General features: G+C 39.3%; 1 pseudogene; it reads right to left on the bottom strand.

The window, feature by feature from the left end:
• Positions 1–565: 565 nt before the first annotated feature.
• LOC119876032 lies at positions 566–1481 on the bottom strand (annotated as a pseudogene).
• Positions 1482–17734: the final 16253 nt, after the last annotated feature.

Raw genomic sequence — 17734 nt, 5'->3', positions numbered from 1 at the left:
GTTTCCAAGAAGTTAGACATTGGAGTTTTAATTAGCCACGTGAAGACATTTTAATAAGTTGAAGATCATTTGTTTTCAAATAGAGTTGTGTGTACATCTTTTAAAATTCACTTGATTGGGATGCCTGGGTGGCTCAGCGGTTAGGCATGTGCCTTCAGCTCAGGGTGTGGTCCTGGAGTCCGGGGATCAAGTCCCACATCGGGCTCCCTGCATAGAGCCTGCCTCTCCCTCTGCCTGTGTTTCTGCCTCTCTCCTCTCTCTGTGTCTTTCATGAATAAATAAATAAATAAAATAAAATTACTTCGTGTTAATATGTACATTTAAAGTTTATTTTTAAAACTGAGACATTTTTATGATATTTTTTTCAAGTAAGAGGCTGACTTTCAACTTAATACTAGTATATTACTGTTCATAATATATATAATCCATAGTTTAGCTAAATGTTCTAAAATATACAATAAAATATTGTAAGAAACTTAGAAATGACTGATGGACTAATAATTCTCTTAAGAAAACAGACTACAATAACATTATAGATGAATTGGCTAAATCCTATCAATTTTTTTTAATTGTCTTTGATTTTTTTCTCCTGGTCTTCTGTTATCCTTTCTGCAGGTCACTTCTTCAACCCCTTCATTTTCCTGGTTTGTAGTTTGCTTAGGTCTTGATCCTGCATATGAATCCTTCCATAAGTTGTAACAAAGTATCATGGGAGACATTTTTTCTTTTTTTCTTTTTTTTTTGGCTTGAGGGCTTTTGGCATTTTCATAGATAATTTATAAACATCATCTGATGCCAGGTGTGTCCTCCTCAGAATCAGACCCAGTGAGGGCCTCGACTCTTCCAGTTCAGTCCTTGGTGTTCTGCAACGAGATTTCCTCAATACTGACTTACAGCTTCAGAAGTAAATCTTCCCATTCAGTGCAGTGAAGTGCAGAACATGCCTCTAAACCAGCCAGATGGGTATTTAATACTATGGGGCCTCTGAAGAAATCAATAAGAAGATTTTTCAGCCTTCTGTAGGCTTCTGTTACATCAAAATCATCACCAGCAAATATTAACATGGGCTTTGTTCCCTCGGGACATTTACTATTCTTAATATATTCTAGAGAGACAAACTTCTCGACACCTAATTCAATCATATCCAGCACATGGTAATCATACATATGACCTATTACTAGATTATTTGGCCTCTTCTTATGAGAGCCAAACACAAATAAAGAATGATCTGACTTCTTTGAAAAGAATTCCAATGATGTCTGATCCTCAGATGGTCTTGTAATGTTTTTCTTTTTATACAGAGCATTGGGTTTTTCCAGTGCATACACATCTTTAAGTACTTGTGTCACCATTGAATTCACATTTCCCCTGTACATCAGCATAGCATTTTTAATATTTTCACTGAGTTTTGGTTCTCTCTTCTCAAGGAATCTCTTGCCTCTTTTCATTTTGGCCTTTACAATTTCATCCAAAGTGTCCATGGCTACCACAACGCAAACCGGGGCCTTTTTATGATCTTTGAATAGATAATTACTACAAGTAAATTCAAGATATCAATAGGCTGCACGTAAGTGGTTTTGTTTTCAGTTTTGCAACAGGCCACTATATGGATTAGTATATGTAAAGAAAACATGTGCCTCAACTTTTGATCCTCATCTGATTTTTAGCATTCCTTATTGACAGCTCTTAAATATTGGGAAGAAAAACAGTTATCGACTTTTGTGTATCTACTGGTTAGGTGTTGTTTTTTATAGTCAAACATCAAAAATATGGAGTGAAGTGGACTATGATTAAATGTTAAATAAGTACATTGCTGTATTTGTATTTTTGTTTTCATAACATTTGCAAATGTGTTATGGGAAAGAGAAGTAACACAAAACTAGAAAAAAATAGAATAACTACTTCAGAAGTCAAGGGAAGAAGTCAGAGGATCTTTAGGAAGCTAAACTCCAACTACTCTTTCTTTGGTAGCAAAAATCATGAAGTTTCCATAGCACAAAACACTGAACATTCTGTCTCCTGTGTCTGTGGTTTGGCTGTGGGTACCCTCTGATTGCTCCATGTACTCCTGACTCTGGCAGTTGAGTTTGGCCAGGGGACCTGCAGCATTCAAGCTGGACTCAGCTGAGCTCACTGAGCCCACAGTTGTCATCCTCCCTTTAGGACGAGAATATGAGGTAGGTATATTCTCTTGGTAATATCAAAGTCCAAGAGTCATCCTGATGGACAATTACCATGTGAGTCCCCTCTGTCATTTTTTTAAAATTCTGATAGCCAAAGCAAAGACCTATAACCATCCCCCAACATCAAGGGGTAGGGAAGTGCAATTAATTTTTCCTTCCTTCCTTCCTTCCTTCCTTCCTTCCTTCCTTCCTTCCTTCCTTCCTTCCTTCCCCTACAAAGTCACATGGGGAAAAAGACATAGCCAAAGGACTAAAGAATTGAAGCTAATGATGAATTTATCACAAAGTATCTTGCAGTTTTCCAGCACTAGGGGTTAGGGTTTGGGGTTCAGACCAGACATGTTGCTATGGTAGTAATAAGAAGTATAAGATCTGGATGTATTCTGAAGGTAGAACAATGGGATTTATTAAGCTAAAGAGAGAGTAAGGATGATTCAAGGTTTTCTAGTATAAGTAACCTGGAAGAGTAGAGTTGTCATTAACTGAGATATCAAAGGTTATAGATGGACGGTTTTAGAGTAAGTGGGAGATAACAAATTCAGTTTAGAACATGTCATATTTCAGATATTAAAAAGACAATAAATTGGAGATAATGGGCAGGTTTTTCTTTGTTTCTTTCTTTCCTTTCTTTTTTAAAATTTCCATTCTAATTTTATTTTATTTTTTAAAGTAAGCTCTAGGCCCCATAATGGGGCTTGAACTCATAACCTTTGATATTATGATCACATGTTCCACTTATTGACCAACAGGCACCCAGTAGGTAGGTCATTTTATATGTGACTTTGTAAAAAAAAAAAAAAAAGAAAGAAAAGAAAAAGAAATCTGCACTCCAGATATCAATTTGGAAATTGCTGCCATATTCATGGTGTTTAAAGCCCTGAGTTTGGATGAGATCACTAACTCATACAGTGTAGTTAGAAAAAGGAGGCGGCTCAAGGACATTTTAACATTAAGAGATTAGGACAACTGGGAGAAATCAGCCAAGGAGACTAAAAAGAAGTGACCCATGAGATAGCAAAAAATCAGATGATGTAGTATGCCATGTACATAAAGCATATCAAGGAAAAGAGATTGTGTTCTGACACAAATATGGCTTCTAGGTCCAGAAAGAAAAGAACTAACACTTACCTTTGAGATTTCACACATGACAATATTGAAGGTTAACTGGTGCCTATATGCAAGGCTGTTTTGAATGATGAAGCCCACTAAGAAAATTATATTATATTATTCAGGGCTTCTTAAATGTGAATGCTGTATTCTTTAATAAAACTTGATGAATTCTAAGCTCTTTTTAAAATATTGACTTTCCCTTTTCCCTGAATCTTTCTTTATTTGTGGCTTCTGGAATGTCTTTTAGAGATTTCATTGGACCGTGTCACTTTGTTCTCCACATGTCTTCATTACTCTGTCATATTTTTAAAACAGTTTATCTTTTGTTTCCCCTTGTAGGTAACTTCTTTTGGCTCTGTCTTCTAGTTTTGTAACCTCCTCAATTTTAGCCAATGTGCTAATCCATTGAATTTTTAACTTCAGTGGGATTTTTTCCCCTGAGATCTGCCTGTTTCTGTGTTCTTATTCTCTGATACCTTTTCTTTTATACTCATTTTAAATGTGGATTTTATGATACTCTATCACCTGATCTTAGGAGTCAACTTCTGTTATTCTTTACATTGAACTCAGCTCATACTGACTTGTTTTCCTGTGTGATTGCTAATTTTAGATAGGGATCTCATGTTTGGTATGACCTAATCTTGAGAATACTTTGTAGCCAAATCTGGGAAGTTGTCATGTGTAACTTGGCCCAGTCCCTCCAGGATCATAGCAGACCCTTCTCGTGCCCACGCCAAAATTCTCTCAGGCCTTACCATTTCTGTGTATGTAGGACCAACTTTATCAGGCCAAACATCTATATATCTCTTTGTACAAGAATTTTCTGTGACCATCTACTCTTACTGTGAGCACAGCAATTCAGAAATGAGTAAGAATGAACACTCTCTACCTCAAAAAATTCCTCTCAGGAATTAGTATATAAGCACTATAGCTCTGTGCCTATTGGGTGGGATAGTTTTCAGATGTTCTAGATTAATGCCCCAGATTTCCCCAGTGGGAATAAGATCCACTTACTCAAGTGAGGGGAAACTCACGTGAGAATGCACTGAATTGGGTGGCTTTTCTGCTTTTCCTGCTTTTCTTCCTTTTAACCTACTCCCTCCTTTATTCATTTCAACATACTTATCTTAGGGTCTATTCCCCAGGCACTTCAAACTGTAACCGTGGTACCATAAGTGGAGAAGTACCTCTTTTTTTTCAAAGCTAATTTCCAGAACTACTTTTTAACATTAAGTATCAGCCTTTGGGTTCTCTGGCATGTGTGGATGGTGTGGAATTCAATCTTGACCTAAAACAGAGTAATACTCTGAGTCAGTCTCCAGGGAAGTCAGTTTCCCCTACCTAGTACTGGACAGAGACCAAGAAACTATCCTGATATCAACTTATACCAGTGGCAAGATTTATTTCTAGTCTGTATTTATAACCCTTGGCTTGAAGCAAGATGACCACTCATGCTCCTGCACCTTGTTCTGGGCCCAAGGTGCACTCCTGGCCTTATCAATATTTCCAGAACTGGGTATATGGATGCATCAGATATCTCTATTTCTCTTTTCATCATTTTGGATCTGCCCTAGTATTGGTTCCCGTGACACATTATTTGTGTGTTGATCACCTTCAGTCAACACACACCCTGCAGTCTGTTAAGAGGATTAACTTGAACCCTGAATCACATCTGCTGTGCCTGGTGTGGAACTTCACACTCTGACCAAAGTGCTATTGCTGGCACAAAATGTGCCATCTCTCTCTGTTGTATCTGTTTTAGACAGGTAACTGGAGTGAGTTGGTTTCTGTATCTTGAAAGATTTTCTATCTCTGTGTGTCATTTCTGTAACAAGAGGCAGGGAGGAAAGTATTTTCACAGGCGAGCAATCACCCATGACTATGTGGTAGTTATGATTAGAAGAATCAAGTTCCTCAAGCTTAACAGTGCCTTGGGAAATATGCTACAAAACAGCAGCAGTGTGGCAAGTAGGGAAAGATCAGCCTGTGATCAGATAAAAGTGTACGACAATGAAGAATTTCTGTGTTGATGAGAGCTGTAAACTTGGTTATTACTTTAGAAATTTTTTTGTACACCTTCTTTCTGAATGCTAGAATACATATGTGTTTTGGCTTAGCTTGATCAATTCCCCTTGTGTAAGTCTAGTGCCTTCTGTTGTAGGGTAGCTTTTAACCATTAGAAAGGTCTTCGTTTATTGATTCAAAGTCCCATTTCTTATACTTCCTTACTGGTCCTTGTTCTATGTTTGAGGACAGCACTTGTCCATAGAACTTTCTACAATGATTGAAATGTTCTGTGTACTATCTAGTATTGGTAACTACTAACCAAACGAGGCTATTGAGCACTTGAAAAAGCTAGTGTGACTGGGGACACTGAATTTTTGAAATTATTCAAAATTAGACCTTTTTTTCTTCTAAATCTTCTTTTAAACCTTCTCTGGGTGATAGCTATTAAAATATGTAGAGTACTATCACATCTTTTTTTAGTCTTTTATTTCTAAAGGACAGTTTGATCCAGTGCTTTCTGGTTGCCACTAACCTTCTCTAAATTGTGTTATTTATTTAATTATCCGCTTAAGATCTGGTATCAGAATTGGGTCACAATAACTCAGAACGGACTGAGGAGTCCATAATATACCAGACTCGTCATCTTATTGGAGTGCGCACTGTAGTTTACTGGACTTTCATGTTACATTTATGTTTGACTGACATAAAGCACTTAGTATTTGGACTGATAATGATCACCTTCTGGCAAATCATTGTATCTTAGAATTAAAAAGGTATCTTTAGAACTTCCTAGTTCAGTGATTCTCACAGTTTATCTTAGTTAATGGATTCGTTACTAAATGAAAGTTTTCCAGAAGATTAAACAGGTGATTCTGGAGCTGCTTGGATTACAGCAGAAGTAGGCTGCCTGGCCTGTGCTTCCTGCTTAAATATAGCACCTCCTCTTCCATCATCTATGAAAAATCAGACCTAACCCAAACCTTACCATGCAAAACTCAGTGTCAGAGTGTTGGTGTGGATTCAAATCAATACACCCATGGAATCAAATTACTACAATCAGTAAGAAACCTTATAATTGTATTATTTAAGGAGTGTTGATGAGTGTCTGAAAAAAAAAGACAAGCTCAAATTGAACAAAACAACAGATGCTTAAACATACACTCATTGTACTCAAAGCATTTAAGATCATAGTTCTGCATTAAGTCAGTCTGGGCTCTCTACAGAAAAAGAACCACAAAATATATTTAATGTGAAGAATAGTTAAATGTGATAGAGGTTATGGAGTCTAACATCTGTAGCAAGCATGCTGGAGATTGCATATGGCATAGTTCCAGTCAGAATTTGCATGCCTGAGAACCAGGAGAGCCAATGGTATAAGTTCCAATCCAAGTCCTATTCTGAAGGCAAGAGAAGAACTCCTGTCCCAGCTCAAAGATAGTCATAGAAAAAGAGTTCTTTCTTACCCAGACTTATTCTAGACAGATTGGATGAAGCCCATCCACACCAGGAAGGACACCTGCTTTACTCAGTTACCAATCACATTTAATTTCATTCAGAAACACCTTCATAGGACACACTCAGAATAATGTGTGGACTGAATATTAGCACCCCATGGCTCAGTCAAATTGACACATTAAAGCAGCCATCATAAGTTACCTGTTGCCAATGTGATACTCATCCTACATCTTTTAATAAATCATACTGAATTTCCAAAAAAGACAGTAACCTATTTATTAATTTCACCTAATAAAATAGACTATCCTGTATAACTGTAAATGCACCTACCCTTTGCTTAGAAAAGGAGACAAAGTCCTGAGTGATGTTCTGTCTTATCTGATAACCTGTAACTTAAATGCTATAATGTATAATTAACAATATTAAAAACTCGATATAAACTTTATGCAGCTTGTTGACCTTATATGTTTATAAAAAGATATAAACAATTGGCTTTATTGTATTTAACTTATATTACATGAGAACATAAGAGGGAATAAAGATGTTTGCCTAATGTATCTATAGATTTCTATTTCTGCATGCACAAATATATTCATAACCAGAATAAAAAAGAATATTCCATGCAAATTATAGTCTTCATTCTGTAACTGGTCAGGTAGTCATAGCTGATATTGATAACTATCTTCTTCTACTACCCATTCTGTATTTCCTTTGCCTTCAGCAAGCAACTCAGCTAGTTGTAGTTTCTTACCTGGTAAAGTGACCCCAAATCTTCATTTCTGAAGGGTCAGGGCCATTAGTAGTCCTCTCTAGATTGGGTTGTGGTAATTTTCCATTAATGTTAAGCACACGGCATGGTAAGACTAGGAGATCCTGAAAGGGGGTTCTCCTGTATTTCCAAAACTCCAATGTGGAGTAGCAGTCCAATTTCCCCTTGGTAGTCGGAATCAATAACTTAGTCATCACAGTAAACTCTCTTTGCCAATTGATTTAGAGGCATGAGGAGTACAAAGGGGCTAGGTGGCAATTTTTAAAGTCTGGTTCAATGGAATCGTTGTTGTGTCTCCTGATAGAAGCGTTCCTGCCTTTGGAACTAAGACCTCTAGGCCAGCAGAGCGTAAGGTCACCAGAAGAGGAAGAAAAACTTATATATTTTTTTAAAAAAAGATTTATTTATTTGAAAGAGAGAGAGAGTGGGGAGCTGCAGAGGGGCAGGGAGAAAGAATCTGAAGCAGACTCCGTACTGAACATGGAGTCTGACATAGGGCTCGATCCCACCACCATGAGATTGTGACCTGAGCCAAAACCAAGAATCAGATGGTTAACTGACTGTGCGACCCAGGCACTCACAACAATTTTACTAGTAAGTCACTGGAGATGATATTAAGTGGCACCACTCCAATGTCCACACCTTGATTCCTGAACCCATGACTCATGGCTATGGGAAAAATAATACCACATCCTAGGCCCAGATTCAGAGCATTCAAAGCCTTCTAGAGAACTGTGCCCTAGCCCTGTGAGGTATTGCCATCTAGCTGGCATTCTAACTAAGTCTTCAAAAGGCCATCCCACCATTCTACTAAGCGAGCTGCTTCGGATGGGCAGAAAACATGGTAAGACCAGTGAATTCCATGAGAATGGATCCAGTGCTGCACTTTTTTTTTTTTTTTTTTTTTTGCTATAAAGTGAGTTTTTGGGTCAGAAACAGTGCTGTGTGGCAATACTACAACAAGGAATTAGGCATTCTCTAAGCAGTGGATGATAGTTTTGTGGGTTTTTTTTTTTTTAAGATTTATTTATTTATTCACGAGAGAGACACAGAGAGAGAGGTAGAGACATAGGCAGAGGGAGAAGCAGGCTCCATGCAGGGAGCCCGATATGGGACTCGATCCCAGGACTCCAAGATCACACCCTGGGCCAAAGGCAGGCTCTAAACCGCTGAGCCACCCAGGGATCCCCAGTGGATAGTTTTGGCAGAGAAGCATTACATGCAGGGAAGACAACTCCATATTCAGAATGGCCTATTCCAGTAAAAATGAAATGCTGCTTCTACCATGATGGAAGTGGTACAGTGTAAAAAACCTACCACCAGGTAGCTGAGTGGTCATTGAGTAAGTCAAAGATTCAGTGTTGGTCTCTGCTGCTGGAAGATTTGGGGCACAGCAGTGATCATAGCCATGTCAGCCTTGGTGAGTGGAAGTACATATGGCTGAGCCCATGCATGACTTCCATCCTTGCCACTATAGCCACTGTATTCATGAGCCCATTGGGTGATGACAGTGGTGGCTTGGGAAAGAGGTTGACTGATGTTCACAGATGGCTCATCCTATCCAGGTGATTATTAAAACCCTCCTCTGCTGAGGTCACCCTTGGTGAGCATTCATGTAGGACACCAACATCTTCATGTTTTTGCCCTTTCAGAGACATCTGTCCATATACTTTTCCCCAAAATTTTCTTGCCAATGGTTTTCCACTCATGTTCCTTCTTAATCCCTGACTGTCCAGCCAAACCATTGGACATAGCCCACGGATTAGCATCCAGCCACACATCTGTCATTCCTTTTAAGCACAAGTGAGTGCTATGGTCTAAATGTTTGTGTTCCTCTCAAATTCATGTTGTCACCTATTCCCCCAAGGTGAAGGTATTAAGAGGTGGGGCCTTTGGGAGGTCATGGTTGTGTCTCCTGATAGAAGCATTCCTTTCTTGGTACCCTAACAAAAGTGGCCTGAGAAAGCTTCCTTGTCCTTTTGCCACATAAAGATACAATAAGTCAGTAGTAAAGCTGAAGGCCTTCACCAGAACCTGACCATGCTAGGACCTTGTGCTTCTAGTCTCAAGAACGGTGAGAAGTAACTTTCTGCTGTTATAAACCATCCAGCCTCTGGTATTTTGTTCTAGCAGCCTGAACAAACTGAGTGAGAAATCAGGTACTCTGCTCAAATTTCTATTCACTGGGAAGATATCCCTTCAACACTGTCTTTCAGGGATGTTCTAGAAAGCAGCTGCAGTGTTGCGGCTGTTCAATTTTAGATGTGCCTGCATATAATGCAGAACCATCTATGAACTAGTTTCCCTGTCATATGACTGTAGGAAACTTCTCATGAGGCCATCCCTGAAAGAGAGAGAGAGGGCAGTGTAACCAGAATGGGGACCATGGGCACTGGGGCCATTTCTTCCTGTAACTTATTTGTGCCTTCAGGGCCTACTCAAGCTCAATCATATGCAAAACACTGCCATCTAATGAGAGTGCTGCTGTGCACACGTTATTTGGTAGGAAGATAACACCCAGTTTGTGATGGACAGCTCAGATTGCATGGTAATATTCGGTGGCTCATGGTTAAGTATTCAGTCTCTATTAAGACTTGGTAGCAAGGTCAAGAGCTGTTTCTCAAAGAAGAGTAGATATCTTCAAAGGATGCCAGGACTCGATGCCACAATCCCAAGGGCCTGTGCTGTATGACTGACCTGTAGGAACCTGTCAGAGGGCCCAACAGCATCCTTATCTGCCACTGATATCTTCAGTCATCATTGGATCTGTTCCATCATATGGCCCAAGTGCCAGAACAGTGGCTTGGACCAGGGGAAGAGCCTTTTCTTATTCTGGATTCACTCAAAACTAGCAGCTTTGCAGATCACTTGGTACGTGGGCTGGATAACACACCCAAATAAGGAATATATTGCCTCCCAATTCCAAAGACTTCTTCTAGGCATTGTTCCATTTTTTTTTTTTTCCAGTTAGCAGAGAAGCCAGATGCAGCAACTTATTCTCATCTTAGAAAGGATGTCTTGACATGCTTTACTTATTGGACACCTAGATATTTCATCGAAGTAGAAGATCCCTGAATTTTGTCATATTTCTTTCCCGCTCTCTGACATGCAAATATCTTATCAATGAGTCTAGAACGGTTGCTGCTTCTTGCTCGCTGTTTTGGTTAGCATAATGTGATCCATGTAATGGACCAACATGGTATCTTGTGAAAAGGAAAGGAGAGCAAGAACCCTGTGAACTAAATTATGCCATAGGGCTGTTCAGTTGATATACCCCTGAGACAGGACAGTGAGGGTGTATTCCTCTCCTTACCAGCTGAGAGCCAAGTGCTTCTGCTAGACCTTATGGACAGGTATGGAGAAAAAGGCATTTGCCAGATCAATAGCTGCATACCAAGTAATTGGGATGTGTTCATTTGCTAAAGCAATGAAACCACATCAGACAGAGCAGCTGCTACAGGAGCTCCCACCTGGTAGCTTACACTACACTAATGCACTGTCATTTCCCAAGATCAATCTGCCTTCTGCACAGGCCAAGTAGGTGAGTTTAATGGGAATGTGGCGGGGAATCACCACCTCTGCCATCTCTCAACTTCAGAGCAGCACTAATCTCAGGAATCCCTCTAGGAAAGCTCCAGTATTGCTTTTTGATTTACTATTTTGCTGGGTAGAGGTAGTTCTAGTGGCTTCTTCTTGGGTCCTGCTTCACCACGTAAGAGTACAAATGTGAGAATTCTGTTAGCTGCTGAGCGTATTTTAGTTATGCTATCTGCATCTGGAGACATAACCACAGGATGTCTTATGATAACCTCAGTGGGTTTTCCTGTAACTTCAATGATCACCTGACTTCCCTACCCCCCTCCTCTGGCTGTGGACCACACTGAAGCTTTGATCTCCAGGAATTAGTGCCAGTTTAGAGCCAATGTCTGGTAGTCCCTGGAGGGTCTGATAATTTCCTTTTCTCCGATTTATAGGGATACTAGTAGAAGATTTTTTAGGGGAGAGGCTGGAAGTAAGATTAACAGTATACATTTTCAGCAGTAGATGGGAGCTCCTTCCTCAAGGAGACCTGGCATCCCATTCCTTCAAGGGATTCTGGATCTGTAAACTGGCTCAAGTGTGAGAGTTGCCGGAGAGGCCATGGTTCTGTATTTTTCTAATTCAGGTTAGATTTCTGTCCAAGTGGCCTAGAACTTTTCTGCTTAATACCAATCCAGTAAGAATTTAGTCGGCTTCCTTCTATTTTACTTTCAGGAATGTGATCAACTAGTCAGTGCCATAGGTCTGCATGAGTCAGACTATTCTGATTGCTGCCTTGGCTCTGCTGTCCATTCTGGTACCCACTCCCATCTTGCCTTTGGCAGTTGTGTGTTGCCCCTTGGCCCCTGCCACTCCAGGATCTGATTACTCTCATTGCATTTAGGTTCTCCAAATTGCTGCCTGCACTCCCCATCATAAGATATGGCCTATAGAGAAGAGCTATTACAGAGCTCTTCATCCCTCAAAGATGCCAGGGTCCCCCTCACAAATGTATTTCTTACAGTATTAGTGAAGCTTATGTCTTCTGGAACCTCCTAGTACAGGTCAGCAGGTCTTAGATGATAAATACACTCTCACATGCCAGTTTCCTTCATCCTTTGAATCTTTTCTTCTACATTAAACCAAAGCAGGTCTTCTATTGACAGAAAAATCATCAAAATCTGGAAGCTCAGTGTGGCCATTCAAATTTACAGTATCCCATTCTTTCCCAGTCAATGGCCCCACTTTCTCAATAGGCACCCTGCAATGCTGGGAGTCTGCCTTTTGTCACAGGATGAGATTCTGCATTTGATTTTCAGCAGTTGCAAGCATGTGGTTACACAATGTAATGATCTCCATCAGAGTGCATATAGAAGAAGAGTTCAGGTCATGTATGTGGTCCTTGACCTGGCAAATGTTTCAAAGAATTTGTTTGTTTGTTTGTTTGAGGGTGGGCAGATGGGCAGGGGAAGGAGGCAGAGGAAGAGAGACAGAGGAAGCAGACTCTCCGCTGAGTGGAGCCCAATGTAAGGTTCAATGCAGGGCTTGATGTAAGGCTGGATTCCAGGACCCTGAGATCATGACCTGAGCTGAAGTCACATGCTTAATCAACTGAGCGACCTAGGTGCCCTAAACGGGTGATTTGAATCCTTAACTCATCTTTTTATTCAGTGATATTAAAAAGCAACCAACTAATTTCATTAATATTTGTTATATTTCCAAAAACTTTAGAAAGTATCATATGCATAGTCACCCAACTCCTTGCTTCTATGTGTAGTGATGAGGACCATCAAATGGAGATATGTTCTATATCTCCATTTCCAGGTCATGCCATGTACTATCAGTGCTCTCTTTACTGCTGGAAATAGAGTCATTAGCATCTTTAAATCTAATCAAATTAGAGAGCTAATTCCAGGGACCCTGGAACCAATTTGGAATACCCATCCTTATAATTCTGTTCCTTTAGAACCACTTTCAGTATCAAAATATGTATCCATCTGGGTTCTCTAGAGAAATAGAACCAGTAGCAATTTCAAGTAAAAAAAATAGAATATAATTTCTTATAGTTAATCTGCCTTCTTGGTGTATAGGAATTGACTCATGTGATTATGGATGCTGAGAAGTTCAAGATATTTTTTTAAAGTTTTATTTATTTATTCATGAGTGACACACACACACACACACACACACACACACACAGAGAGAGAGAGAGAGAGAGAGAGAGAGAGAGGCAGAGACACAGGCAGAGGGAGAAGCAGGCTCCCTGTGAGAAGGCTGAGGTAGGACTACATCCCCTGAGCCAAAGGCAGATGCCCAACCACTGAGCCACCCAGGTGCCCCCTGAGAAGTCCAAGATCTATAGTCAGCAAGCTGGAGTCTCAAGAGAGCCGACGATACATTTCCAGTCTGAGTCTGAAGGCCTGAAAACCAAGTCTGAGTCTAAGTCTGAAGGCAGAGGAAAACTGATGTCCCAGATTGAGGGGGGCAAGGAAGAGAATTCCTTTTTACTCAGCCTTTTATACTATTCAGGCCTCCAGAGGAGTGGATGGAGCCACCCACCTTGGGGAGAGCCATCTGCTTTACTTAATCTACCAAGTCAAAGGTTAATCTCACCCAGAAACATCCAGAAATAATGTTTACCTTAATATCTGAGCACCCTGTGACCTAGTCAAGTTGAACATAAAACGAATTATCATGTTTCCTAATAATTTTATTGAAAATTTATGAGAGTATTTGTAATTATTTAAAGATTTTGGATATATGTTAATTTTCAGCCCGTGTGGTGATGCTTGAAAATTTGGGCATCCACCTATTGAACAAATTCTAAAGCCTTTTTCTTTGTCTTCCAATACATGGCTGAGAACTTTGTGAGCTTCCAAGCTCATAAAATCTCTCTCCATGGAGCTTCTCAAACCTTGGTTTGCGTAGGCATTGTCTGGGAATATGAGTAAAAATACAGAATCCTAAGGACACCTGGGTGGCTCAGTCAGTTAAGCATCTGCCTTCGGCTCAGGTTGTGATCCCTGGGGCCTGGGATTGAGCCCCACATCAGCCTCCTTGTTCAGTGGGGAGTCTGCTTCTCTTTCTCTTTCCCTCTAGCCCTCTCTACTACTTGTTTCCTCTCTCTCTCAAACCAATAAATAAAATCTTAAAAAATATAGAGAGAGGCCTAAGATTCAGCCCTAGAGACTCTGATTTGGAAGAACTGGGGGGAGGTCCCAAAATCTGTATCATTAATAAGTTCTCCAAATAATCCTGATACCAGCCACCCATATTCACATTTTGAGGAACACTGACCTATATTATGGCCATCAACAGATAATGGGAAATGTATGACTTTACAGGCAACCTGTGACTTAAGAGTAACATTGCACTTTTTTTTCTTTTATCTTGTGAGACTTATTTTAAAAAGAATTTTCCTCCCAAATATTTCAAACTCATGTTCTTTTGAAGTCTTACACAATGTGCGTGTCATGTGGCTGGTATTCCTGAGTCCTAAGATGAAGAACACTTAATAGGTATTGCAGTCCTATGGCTCTGCTCTTGGAAACACAATTTCTCATTTTGCATCTGACCTTCTACATATGATTATGCAGCCCTTCAACCTCACTTGATACAATTTGTCATTAGCCTGAGAGAGGCTGTCGGCCCTCTCCTGTGTCCTGATGTGTGATTGCTGCAGCTCCCACAATTTTTTTCCTCCCCCTAGCTTTTCTTCTTCCTCATTGCTAGACTTACCCACATATTTCATTGAGACAGAACAGAGAGAAATAACTGTTGGGATAATGATCCCGAAAATTAATAATCTCCTTTAATAGGCTTGCTTTCTTGTCGATGCCCTTTAATGAGTATATCTAAGCTGTGGGAAGGGGAGCGAGTATATCAGGGCCATAGAGGGCTTTCTCATTATTCAAATTCTGGGTGGAAGATGAAAATTTAACGTCATCTCCAATAACTGTTGTAAATGTGCCATCACCCACGTCTTTTACCAGTAAAGTATCTGTAATACATTTATTAAGCTTTTGTCTTTGTTCTGTCTACATAGAACACCATGAACAAAGCACACTGGTTTATAAATCTCTACTGTGTAGAGACCATCGTACACTGAGGCTAGCTATTGTCATATAGGTGAGAAAGACAGATAGCTTGGAGATAGCAAGAGGTCTAGAGTAGTTTGAGATTTGGGCTAGTTAGGTCATAAGGACTATTTGTTCGACCTGTGCTGACCAGCTCCATAGCCACCAGCCACATGTGGCTATTTAAATTTAAATGTATGTAAGTTAAATAAGATATTTTTTAAAGATTTTATTAAAATTCATGAAAGACACAGAGAGAGAGGCAGAGACATAGGCAGAGGGAGAAGCAGGTTCCATGCAAAGGCTGATGTAGTACTTGAACCCCAGACCCCAAGATCATGCCCTGAGCCAAAGGTAGATGCTCAACCACTGAGCCACCAGGTATCCCAAGCTAAATAATATTTATAAGTCAATCTCTCTAACCACATTTGAAGAACTCAAAAGCCACATGGGGCTAGTTGCTGCCATATCGGGTGGAGCAATATAGAACATTTCCATCAGAAACTTCTATTTGACAGGGATACATTAGATTTTCCCAGTCTAGCTGAACCTACCTGAGCAGAGAAAAAAAGGCAAGTACCGTCTATGTAAAATGCCAGCATTATAGTTTCCTTCAGTTAATCCTTGGGTTAAAGTGGTTTTCAGAAAAATTGTATTCTAGAAATTTCTATTGAGGACTGTGTGCTGAGTGGCCCTAGGCCTGTGCCAAATATGATACATTTTTGAAGTGTGAATATGTTTTTACCAATGGGCTTGTTCTTCCTATACAGGTCCCTGGACTTACAGATAGTGTCTAAATACTCTGTGATGATGTTATGCCTTGCAAATTTGCCTTAATCTTTGTTTTTAATTGAAGTCAAAAATAGTTAAACTATATAAATTACTATTTCCTGCTTAAGAAAACCTGAAAAACAAACACATATGGAAATGAGTTTCCATATTGCAAAATAATTGTTTGCTTTATGTTAAAGAAATTTTTTTATTTTTCTTGTATTAAAAAAAGAAATTCCTGAAATAGCAATATTTGTTAATGAAATTAAAATCCAGCCTGGCACATTTTTGTTTGGACTCTTAAATCCCTGTCTGAGAATAGTAATTTGATCACAGTATTATTTCCAGAGCATATGGATCTGCCCTTCAGTGACAGCTCCAAATAACTGCTTTCCAGGTCCTGGCCAGAGATTTCAACTTTCAGCTTCTATAATTGCATTTTTTTAAAGATTGTATTTATTTATTCATGAGAGGCACAGAGAGAGAGAGAGAGAGAGAGAGGCAGAGATACCGGCAGAGGTAGAAGCAGGCTCCATGCAGGGAGCCCGATGTGGGACTCGATCCCTGGACCCCAGGATCATGACCTGAGCCAAAGGGAGATGCTCAACCACTGAGCCACCCAGGTGTCCCAATATAATTGCATCTTTTATAAACATGTCTGAGTATAAAACAGTAATGAAGACTTTTACCAAAAATGCATACTTGGGCTCATTACTACACCTTCATAAAAACAAAAAGCTATCATTAAAAAAACGTAAATATCATTTCCTGTCACTATTTCAGTTATTCCCATAGTGACTTTTAATGTTTTCAACCCAATTCAACTATCTAAATCAGTTACCTGGTAGGAAGTATAAGATGCTACATTGTTTTAGCAAAATTAAGGGCAAGAGGACCTAGAACGTTCTCTAGCTGTATCACAGCTATTTTTTTTTTTTTTGAAAAGTGAACAATAGCCAAGACACGAAAATAGCCTGTGTCCACACACATCCAGGAATATTATTCAGCCATAAAAAAGAAATCCTGCCATTTGTGACAACACGGATGAACCTGAGGGCATTATGCTAAATAAAATGAGACTGAGAAAAATACTGCATGATCTCACTCATAAAGTGAGATCTTAACATTTTTAGTGACATCTAAAAAAATTGAACTGGTTAAAACAGAAGATTGGTGGTTACTAATAATGGTGGAGGATAGGGGAAGCATGGAGATGTTGGTCAAGGGTATAAACTTTCAGTGGTAAGATAAGTTCTGGGGATCTAAAATACAACTTAGTGAGTATAGTTAAAAATACTATATTTTATACTTGAAATTTTCTAAGAGAATAGAACTTGAATGTTCTTACCACAGACACAAACAGAAGCAGTGGTGACTCTAGATGATGTAGATGTTAACTGACCTCACTGTGGTCATAATTTCCCAATATATGCATATAACAAATCTTCACAAAGTACACTTTAAACTTGTACAGTGTTGTCATTTGTCAATAAAGCTGTGGGAAAAAACTCAGAAAAGTGAGATCATTAGGTTATTAAGTAAAAAGTCATTTAAATTTGTGTTTCACAAAGTACCATTTGCATCTTATGTGTATTTTGCATATTATTCATTATTTAGTTACATTATGGTACATATTTGTTGCCATGAGAAGCAAAGAGTGCTCCGTAACCAAGATATTTGAATATTGTATACAAACTTATCTGCTAATGAGTTAAGTGATAATTAAATAATTGGTATTTAATTCTTTCCTATTATGTAGACATCTTTGGGGGAAATATTACATAGTGTTTAAGAGTGATTAAGTGACATTTGGAGAAATTGAGTGGGGGGTTACATATGCATTC

The sequence above is a fragment of the Canis lupus genome, chromosome 2 (assembly GCF_011100685.1).
Source record: "Canis lupus familiaris isolate Mischka breed German Shepherd chromosome 2, alternate assembly UU_Cfam_GSD_1.0, whole genome shotgun sequence".
In the NCBI taxonomy this organism is placed as follows: Eukaryota; Metazoa; Chordata; class Mammalia; order Carnivora; family Canidae; genus Canis; species Canis lupus.
The sequence above is the reverse complement of the archived record's forward strand: the minus strand, read 5'-3'. Positions and strand labels throughout refer to the sequence as shown.